This window comes from Mustela nigripes, chromosome 12, assembly GCF_022355385.1.
Source record: "Mustela nigripes isolate SB6536 chromosome 12, MUSNIG.SB6536, whole genome shotgun sequence".
Lineage (NCBI taxonomy): Eukaryota > Metazoa > Chordata > Mammalia > Carnivora > Mustelidae > Mustela > Mustela nigripes.
Window position 1 is genome coordinate 100,181,614 of NC_081568.1, and position 10,340 is coordinate 100,191,953.

Consider the following 10,340-nt stretch of genomic DNA (forward strand, 5'->3'; position numbering starts at 1 on the left):
TGTGAAGCCATCATTAGCCTTAGACTAAAACCAAAGATATTACAAGAAAACTACAGTCAGGGCACCTGGGTGGCTCAGTGGGTTAAGCCGCTGCCTTCAGCTCAGGTTATGATCTCAGGGTCCTGGGATCGAGTCCCGCATCGGGCTCTCTGCTCGGCAGGGAGCCTGCTTCCCTCTCTTTCTCTCTCTGCCTGCCTCTCTGTCTACTGTGATCTCTCTCAGTCAAATAAATAAATAAAATCTTTAAAAAAAAAAAAAGAAAGAAAAGAAAACTACAGTCAGAAATGAAAGACTGGTTTAACATTTGAAAACTATCTATCAACACTGATCTATCAATAATATATATATAAAATATCGGGGCACTTGGGTGGTTTAGTGGGTTAAAACCTCTGCCTTCAAATCCATCAAAATCCTTGAGGAAAACACGGGCAGCAACCTCTTCGACCTCTGCCGCAGCAACATCTTCCTAGGAACAACGCAAAAGGCAAGGGAAGCAAGGGAAAAAATGAACTACTGGGATTTCATCAAGATCAAAAGCTTTTGCACAGCAAAGGAAACAGTTAACAAAATCAAAAGACAACTGACAGAATGGGAGAAGATATTTGCAAACGACATATCAGATAAAGGACTAGTGTCCAGAATCTATAAAGAACTTAGCAAACTCAACACCCAAAGAACAAATAATCCAATCAAGAAATGGGCAGAAGACATGAACAGACATTTCTGCAAAGACGACATCCAGATGGCCAACAGACACATGAAAAAGTGCTCCATATCACTCGGCATCAGGGAAATACAAATCAAAACCACAATGAGATATCACCTCACACCAGTCAGAATGGCTAAAATCAGCAAGTCAGGAAATGACAGATGCTGGCGAGGATGCAGAGAAAGGGGAATCCTCCTACACTGTTGGTGGGAATGCAAGCTGGTGCAGCCACTCTGGAAAACAGCATGGAGGTTCCTCAAAATGTTGAAAATAGAACTGCCCTATGACCCAGCAATTGCACTATTGGGTATTTACCCTAAAGATACAAATGTAGTAATCCAAAGGGACACATGCACCCGAATGTTTATAGCAGCAATGTCCACAATAGCCAAACTATGGAAAGAACCTAGATGTCCATCAACAGATGAATGGATCAAGATGATGTGGTATATATACACAATGGAATACTATGCAGCCATCAAAAGAAATGAAATCTTGCCATTTGCGACAACATGGATGGAACTAGAGCGTATCATGCTTAGCGAAATAAGTCAAGCAGAGAAAGACAACTATCATATGATCTCCCTGATATGAGGAAGTGGTGATGCAACATGGAGGCTTAAGTGGGTAGAAGAAGAATAAATGAAACAAGATGGGATTGGGAGGGAGACAAACCATAAGTGACTCTTAATCTCACAAAACAAACTGAGGGTTGCCGGGGGGAGGGGGTTTGGGAGAAGGGAGTGGGATTATGGACTTTGGGGAGGGTATGTGATTTGGTGAGTGCTGTGAAGTGTGTAAACCTGGTGATTCACAGACCTGTACCCCTGGGGATAAAAATATATGTTTATAAAAAAAAAATAAAAAAAGAAAAGAAAAGAAAAAAAAAAAAACAAAAAAAAACCTCTGCCTTCAGCTCAGGTCATGATTCCAGGGTCCTGGGATCAAGCCCTGCATCCCACTCTCTGCTTGGCAGGGAACCTGCTTCCCCCACCCCCCAATGCCCCGCCTGCCTCTGCCTACTTGTGATCTCTGTCTTTCAAATAAATAAATAAAATCTAAAAAAAAAAAAAAATATATATATATATATATGTGTGTGTGTGTGTGTATATATATAATATAAACTATGTAAAAATCTATCTAATGATATATCAATAATATATATAAAATAATAACTATATAAAAAACTGAAAACAAAACATAATAAAACAACGCTATAAGATGATCTCAATAAATTGGAAAAAATATTTAACAAAACTCAGCATTAATTCCTGACAAACTAGGAATAGAAGGAATTTTCCTTAACCTGATGAAAGACATTTATAAAAATACACAGTTGACATCATTTTTAATGATCAAAGATGAAAATGCTTCCTTTTTAGACTAAGAACAAGACAAGGATGACTCAATACTTCTGTTCAGCAATGCCCTAGAGGTCTCAGCCAGAGCAATCAGGCAAGGAAAAAAAAAAAAAGGCACTGAGACTGGAAAGCAAGAAATAAAACTGTCTATTTACAGACACTATAATCTGTAGGAATTACAGTGGAATCTACAAAAAAAGCTACTAGAATGAGTGAGTTTGGCAAGGTAGCAGGATATATGCATATCATATAAAAATCAATTGTATTTTTATATACCAGCAGTGGAAATCAGATATTTAAAAATTTAAGAGCAGTAATAATTATAATAGCATAAAACATATGCTATAATTAAGGACAAATCTAACAAAAATGCATAACGTCTGTATACTGAAGACATTACTGAAAGAAAATTTAAAATACATAAATAAATGACAGATAAAATGTGTTTATGAGTCTGAAGCCTCAATACAGTAACACCACCATTCCATCCCAGTTTATAGATTCTATGAATCCCACCCCAAATTCCAGGAGGGTTTTTAAAAGAAACGAATAAACTGATTCTAGAATTCATATTATAATACAAAGGACAAAAAAATGGCCAACCATCTTTGAAAAAAATTGTAGGACTTATAGTACCAATGTTGAGTCTGATTATAAAGCTACAATAATCAAATGGATCAATGGAACAGAACAGAACAGAGAGATCAGAAATAAACTCAGACATATACTGACAACTTTTCCAAAATTACAAAAGCAATTCAGGAGAGAAGTTAAGTCTTTTCAAAAAGTGATGCTGAAACAACTGAATACCCATAGACAAAATGAAAAAAAAAATGACGTCTGATCTATACCTCACACAGCATACAAAATTTCACTCAAGAGACCTAAATGTTGTTATCTATAACTTTTTTTTAAAAGCTTCCAGAAGAAAATGTAATTAATCTTTGTGACTTTGGATTGCACACAGATTTCTTAGATACACCAGTAAGAGTGTAATTCATAAAGTAAATAATTTATAAATTCAATTTTATCATCATAACTGCTTTTTCAAAGATACAGTCAAAAGAATGAATAAACTGTATACTGGGAGAAAATATTTGTAAATCATTCATCTGATAAAAGACTAACTTCCAGAATAAATAAATAATTTTCAAAAATTGGTAAGAGGAAAACAAACAACCCAATAAAAAAATGCACAACATTTTAGACAGACACTTCACCAAGAAAATGTATGGAAATAAACACATACAGAGATACTTAATATCATTAGGGAAATGCAAATTAAAATCACAATGTGATACCATTATATACTTCTCAGAACAGTAATATGGAGGAAAAAAATGACCATACCTAGTGTTGTCAAGGATGGAGAAGAACCGGAACTCTCTTACCTGCTGGTAAGAATGTAAAATGGTGGAACCATGTTGGAGAACGTTTTGCACCTTCCTTAAAAAACAAAAAGCAAAAAACAAAAAATGACTTATCATATGATTGAACCATTCTACTCCTAAATAGTCCTGAAGAGATAAAGAAATGCATATCCATACAGAGGTTTTTACACAAATGTTCATGGCAACTTCATTTGTAATGGCCAAAATCTGGAAACAATTGAAAAAAAAAAAAACCATCTGGAAACAATATAAATGCCCTTCAACAAGTGAATGGATAAACAACCTATGATATATCCACAGGTGCAATTCCACTTTGGAATTAAAAGGGGTGAACTACTGATACACAAAACAACATGGATAATCTCAAAACTGAAAACAGGCAGGGGCACCTAGGTGGCTCATTTTGGTTAAGCATCTGACTCTTGATCTCAGCTTGGGTCTTGATTTCAGGATTGTGAGTTCAAGCCCTGCACTGGGCTCCATGCTTGGTGTGGAGCCTACTTTTAAGAAGTTTTAAAAGTCAGGAAGAAAGGATACATGCTATTGATTCTGTTTATAAAAATTTCTAGACAATGCAAACTTGTGATTTCTCTCTATCAAATAAACAAATAAAATATTTTTATTTATTTATTTGACAGACAGAGATCACGAGTAGGCAGAGAGGCAGGCAGAGAGAAAGGAAGGGAAGCAGGCTCCCCGCTGAGCAGAGAGCCCGATGCGGGGCTCGATCCCAGGACCTGAGACCACGACCTGAGCCGAAGGCAGAGGCATTAGCCCACTGAGCCACCCAGGCGCCCCAAACAAATAAAATCTTAAAAAAAAAAAGATGCTGTCCCTAACCTTGTTGAACAATTCAACCAATGATAGTGATCTCTCTCCAAATCTTTGAATATAAAAAACATTCTAAAGAATTAAGCCGTGGCAAGTCATTTTTCCACACTTGTAGCTGGAAACACAATTTACTGCTACATTAACCCCAAACCTTGGTTTACATATAAAAATTACAGAAAACTAAAGCTTGAAGGGACATTGGGGATTAGTCATGCAAAGCCTTCCTCGAATCCCCACCCCCCTTTTTAAAATATATGCAAACGAGGAAAAAGAAACCCAGAAAACTGGAGGGGACTGGCCCAGGTCCCTTGGGAGATCCAGGAAGAGAACCACAGCAGCCTGACTCCCAAAGGGGGATCTTTCTAGTACAGTATACTGCAATGTGCCATTTCAATTATTATTGTCTATTATTGTATTTTCCTAAAACGGCAAAGAGGAAAAAGTGCGGAGTGGCATTACTGCATACAAGTGGAATTAGCTAGAGGAAGGGTTGTATGTTTTATAAATGAGACAACAGAGCACCGAGGGACAGGAGAGAAAGGTGATATTTTCTCTTAGACTCACACAGCAAATACAAACACCACTTTCTTGAGGCAAGTCAAGGAAAATGACACCACTTGCCCTACATAATGCTCAAACGTAGAATTACTTCCAGGAGTCAACATCTGCCTCTGGTAAGTGCTCCTCTGCGCGTGCGTGCCTGGAATAGCATCAGACATTTTAATCCTGAAGTTTCTGAGGGTGTTCACATGCTAAAAGTGAGGTGCCAAAATGCAGGCATTCTGTGTTAGCTGACATTTTAAAAATGGCATATCTTTTTTTGTAACTTAACACTAAATTTGTTTGAGATTAAGCTTACTCATGAAGGCCTGGAAGTTTGTTTTATTCCTTAAATGTTCTCATCTTTGAGCAAAGGCCCAGACAATGAAAAGGAAGAAGTAGAATACCACGCAAATGCTTCCCCCAAACACCGTTTTTTTTTTAATATGTTCAGATGGGGAGAAAGAAACCCAGAAATTTAAGAGACTTGCCCAGATATGTTGGGAGATCCAGGAAAAGAACCACACCTTCCTGACTCCCAAAGTGGGGCTGAGGTAAAATAAGAAAATTAGTATTTCACCAAGTCATAGGTGCCTGAAAACCTTCCTGGCCACATGTTATCAAAATCCTATGTGTCAAACAAAAGTGGGGATCATGGCTTTTATCTGTTGGTTAACTTCAGTTTTCTAGGACATAGCACCAACACACCTTATAAAACTTCCCAGCTGAGAAAGGCTGATTTCTACTATTCTTCCTTTACAGGAAGAGTAACTCCACATCCTGGCTCACAGGGGATGTTGGAAAGTCTAGGAAACTTGGGGAAAAGATACCGAAATGCCTGAATTTTGAAACATAAAAATGAACCACAAAGAAAGATGCAAGGAATTGAAATCACTCACCCTCAGTGACAAGATAAGAGGATAGTGGATCTCTACCCAGTATTATCTCCCGGTCTTCCTGTCCAAATTCTGTTGGAATTTTTTATGATGTTAATTACACCCTATGGCAGACACCGATATTTGCCTACCCAATATCCATTCTAGTTTCATCTCCCAAAAGGATCCAGGTCTTGTGTACAAGCGGCCACATGCCCACCAAAACCACTCTTCCACATTCCCTTGCAGCTGGGGGTACCCATAGGAATACTCATCCAACCAATGGGACACAAGCTAAGAGTTTCTGGACTGCTTTCCCCCCCTGCTCTCCTGCACTCTTTCCTTTACATCCTCTTTTCTGTCACGGTGACAGGAAGCTTAGAGGTGCAACAGCCACCTGGAGATAAAGGTAATGAGCATGAGGAAGATGGACCATGGAGCCAACCCCCTTTTTGAAATTCTCAGGAGAAATGTTCCTCGGGCAAAAGGGAACTGAGTATCTGCCTTTAGAATTTTCTGTTTTGCCGAATGGCTTCACCATGAGTGTGTTGCTATCATCAAACCCTTGGAAGTTACCCTTGAGCCACTCCCTTCACTCCCAAATCCCTACAATTCTACCAACCAATGATTGACCAACAGGTGCCACACACTCACCATTTTTCTTATTGTGGTAAAATACACATAACCAAATTTACCATTCTAACATGTAAATTTCGTGGCATTTACTACCTTCACAATGTGCCAACATCACTGCTATCTTGTTCTAGAATATTTTCATCATCCCCAAAGCAAACCCCATGCCCATTGAGCAGTACTTCCCATTCTCCCCTACCCCTGCTTCCTGGCAACCACTAATTTGCTTTCTGTCTCTGTGAATTTGCCGGTTCTCAATATTTCATATAAATGAAATCATAGCATATGTGGCTTTTTGTGTCTCACTTCTTTCACTCCACATAATGTTTTCAAGGTTATCGATGTTGTATTATATATCTGTATTCCATTCCTTTTTGTGGCCACATAATATCCGTTGTGTGGATAGATTACATTTTTGTTTACCCACTCATCCGTTTATCCACTCATCCTGGTTTGTTTCTACCTTTTGGCTATTGTGAATGGCGTTGCTATGAACATTGTGTATGTTTTTGTTGGAACACCTGTTTTGATCTCCTTGGGATACCTACAGATGGAATTGCCAGGTCATATGGTAATCCACATTTCACTTTCTGAGGAAGTGTCCACATTTTAGTGGCTGGACAACTTTACGTTCCCACCAGAAACTGGAGGGTTTCAATTTCTCTACATCTTCACCACACTTGTTATTTCCTGTTTTGTTTTCATTACAGTCATCCTAAGGAGTGTGAAGTGGTATCTCACTGTGGTTTTGATTTCTATCTCCCTAATGACTAATGACATTGAACTTCTTTTGAAGTGCTTATTGGCCATCTCCTTCCTTGGAGAAACGTGTATTCGTGTCCTTTGCCCATATTTTATTTTATTTTTTTTTTTTAAGGTTTTTTTTTTTTTTTAATTTTATTTATTTATTTGACAGAGAGAAATCACAAGTAGATAGAGAGGCAGGCAGAGAGAGAGAGAGGGAAGCAGGCTCTCTGCTCAGCAGAGAGCCCGATGCGGGACTCGATCCCAGGACTCTGAGATCATGACCTGAGCCGAAGGCAGCGGCTTAACCCACTGAGCCACCCAGGCGCCCCGCCCATATTTTAATTGGCTTGTTTGGTTTACTGCTGTTGAAATAGAGTTCTTTGTATCTTAGATATTAGATCCTGATCAGAACTCTGACTTGGGAGTATTGTCTCCTTTCTCTGGGTTGTCTTTTCATTCTCTAGGTAATGCCCTTTGATGAACAAAAGTTTTTAATTCCGATGAAGACCCATTTGTTTATTTTTCTTTTGTTGCATATACCTTTGGTGCCCTGTGTTCACCTTGGAGTCCTTTAATCCATTCACAGAGCAGAATGCTTCACATATTTACACCAGATGGTCACTCCCTCCTAACACCTTTGGCAGTTTTCCACCACATGGAGGCTAAAGCCCCAGCTCCTCTCATGGACTACAAGGCTCTGCAGGACTTGGTCCCTGCCTTTCTCCTGAGTCTTATTTTGCTTTCTTCACATTCTTTGCCCTCAGTTTCCCCACTATCCCAAGCTCTCTTTAATCCCAGGGCCTTGTTACATGCCACTGCCCCTACCTGGAAGACTCTTTCTCACCTTTTCTGCTAATTCCAATTCATCCCTCAGGTAAGTGTCACCCCCCCCCCCACACACACACACACCCGCCTTCCTCAGCTCTTAGCCCCAGGTTTGTTCCAGCTTGGGAGAGGTGCAGTTTTGCAAGATGGATGCTAAACAGCCATTAGAAATTCAATTATATAAACACAATGAAAGGCATTCTATTAAAAACAAATACTTGAAACATTACATCCTTATTAATTTATGACTTTGTGCTATTATCCATGCTTTTGAGGCCATCTACACCTGACATTATAGCGTCCTGGCCCACTCCTGTGCATCTCATCCCCACTCTGCCTCTGGTGGCAGGTACAGCCTGTCATCAGTCATGGCGGAAATATTTACGCAAAGGGTACAAATCTGGGTTTTTTTGGTAGGGAAAGCAAGAGTAACATTCATCAACACACCACTATTGGCTCTCCCTTAGATGCCACCAGGACACCATAGACTTCTGTTTGGTTTTCTGCACTCTTGTCATCTTTTTTTTTTTTTTAAAGATTTTATTTATTTATTTGACAGAGAGAGATCACAGGTAGGTAGAGAGGCTGGCAGAGAGAGAGAGGGAGGGGAGCAGGCTCCCTGCTGAGCAGAGAGCCCGATGTGGGACCCGATCCTAGGACCCTGAGATCATGACCCGAGCCGAAGGCAGCGGCTTAACCCACTGAGCCACCCAGGCGCCCCACTCTTGTCATCTCTTAATTTATTATTTGAAATAGTGTGTTTAATCTATGTTTCTCATAAGAATGGGAATTTTCTGAGGGAGGCATCGGGGTACCTGATGTCCCCTATTGACCTCCGTACTGCCTGCGCCTCCCACAGCTAATGGCACACGATACATATCTAAGAATTGTGTTGACAGACTGTCAACAAGGCTCAAGAAGCAAATTCCAACCTTTTAGATATAGATGGATCAACGGCAAGGCCTCATCTAGAAGAGGATGACATTTTCTGTTTCACAGCCTGGGCTATCTTGAGGATTTAAACACTGATGATCATTTAATGATGTTCTAAACGTCAGCAGGCTTAAATGTTTCCTGGATGCCCTTTTAATTAGAAGATAGCCAGTGACGGCCAAAGGCGCTTTTCACCTTAGAGGTCTGTACAGACCTACATGTCTGCCCCATCCCCCTGTCCTCCCCCAACTGATTTCCAACCTCCACACAGACTTTTTTCTTATGTGTTTTCACCATCTTCTTCCAAGGACATCAGTCACTCAGAATTAAGGACCTACCCTTCTTTAGTATGATGGCGTCTACACTAATTGTATCTGTAAGACTCTATTTCCAAATAATGCCACCTTCTGAGATACTGGGAGTTAGGCCCATGTCTTTTTTGGAAACACAATTCAACCCATCACACCCTGCACATGGCCCATGCCATCGTGAATGCCCAGTGCCTCACCAGCAGCTGAACCAGGAGGCTGGGCCTCTTTACTTCCTCTGCTTCCTCTACTGCCCCAGTATCCCACAGTGACCCCTCCTTCAAGGAAAATCAAGTTGTTTTGTTTTGTTTGAGGATTTATGTCAAAGCACCCACAGGCCCTAATTGCCAGGAATTAGAAGCTGGCTTGGCCTCAGGGCCCAAAGGCATACTTTCCAGCCCTAGGCTGGGACACCTGAGTGGAGGGAGCCAGGATCTGCCCCAACTCTGCCTCAGCACTGAAATGCTGGAGTAATTCTATCTCTCCATCCCTCTGGGGACATTTGCCTTTACAAAGCACGGGTATAGATTCAGTGACTGTAGAGCTAGAAAAACCAGACAAGTCATCTGGACCAGCCCTCTATTTTACACAGCCACAAGCCCCTGCCCAGGGTCATCAGGTTTGAGAAGGGCAGAGCCAGAACTAATGTGCCCTCCCTTGTGCAGGCACGCTCAGCCCACGGCTTCGTAGTCAGGTCCGTGGCCACAGGGACCGGGACATTCTTCCATGGATTCAAACTTATGGTGAAAAAGGTAAACCAGGACTACAGACAGTGGCCAAATGTGGACATGCTCTCTGACATGTAGGAAAGAATACGCCTATTGTGACTTCCTCCTGAGAAGACAATAACTTACATGGTTGCCCCCCCCACCCAACCATTAGAATCATTATCATAAGTGGCTTTGTTGGGAGAACAAAATACCAGAGCATTCATAAGAAGATTTAACTGTTACTAGCAGAATACAACCATCTTGGCCAACAGTTCCGAAGGCACAGAATTTAGAGCTTTGCGATCCAATTTCATTCTATTTAAAGGCTTAAGAAGAATTACACCTTGGGAAGTCTAATCAGAAAAACCAGTATCATATGCCAGGCGAGTACTCCCACATCCCCAAGGCCTCTGCCACTCCCACTCTACGTTCCTGGGAAGGGAAATGAATTAAAAATGACTATCATAGTTATATATA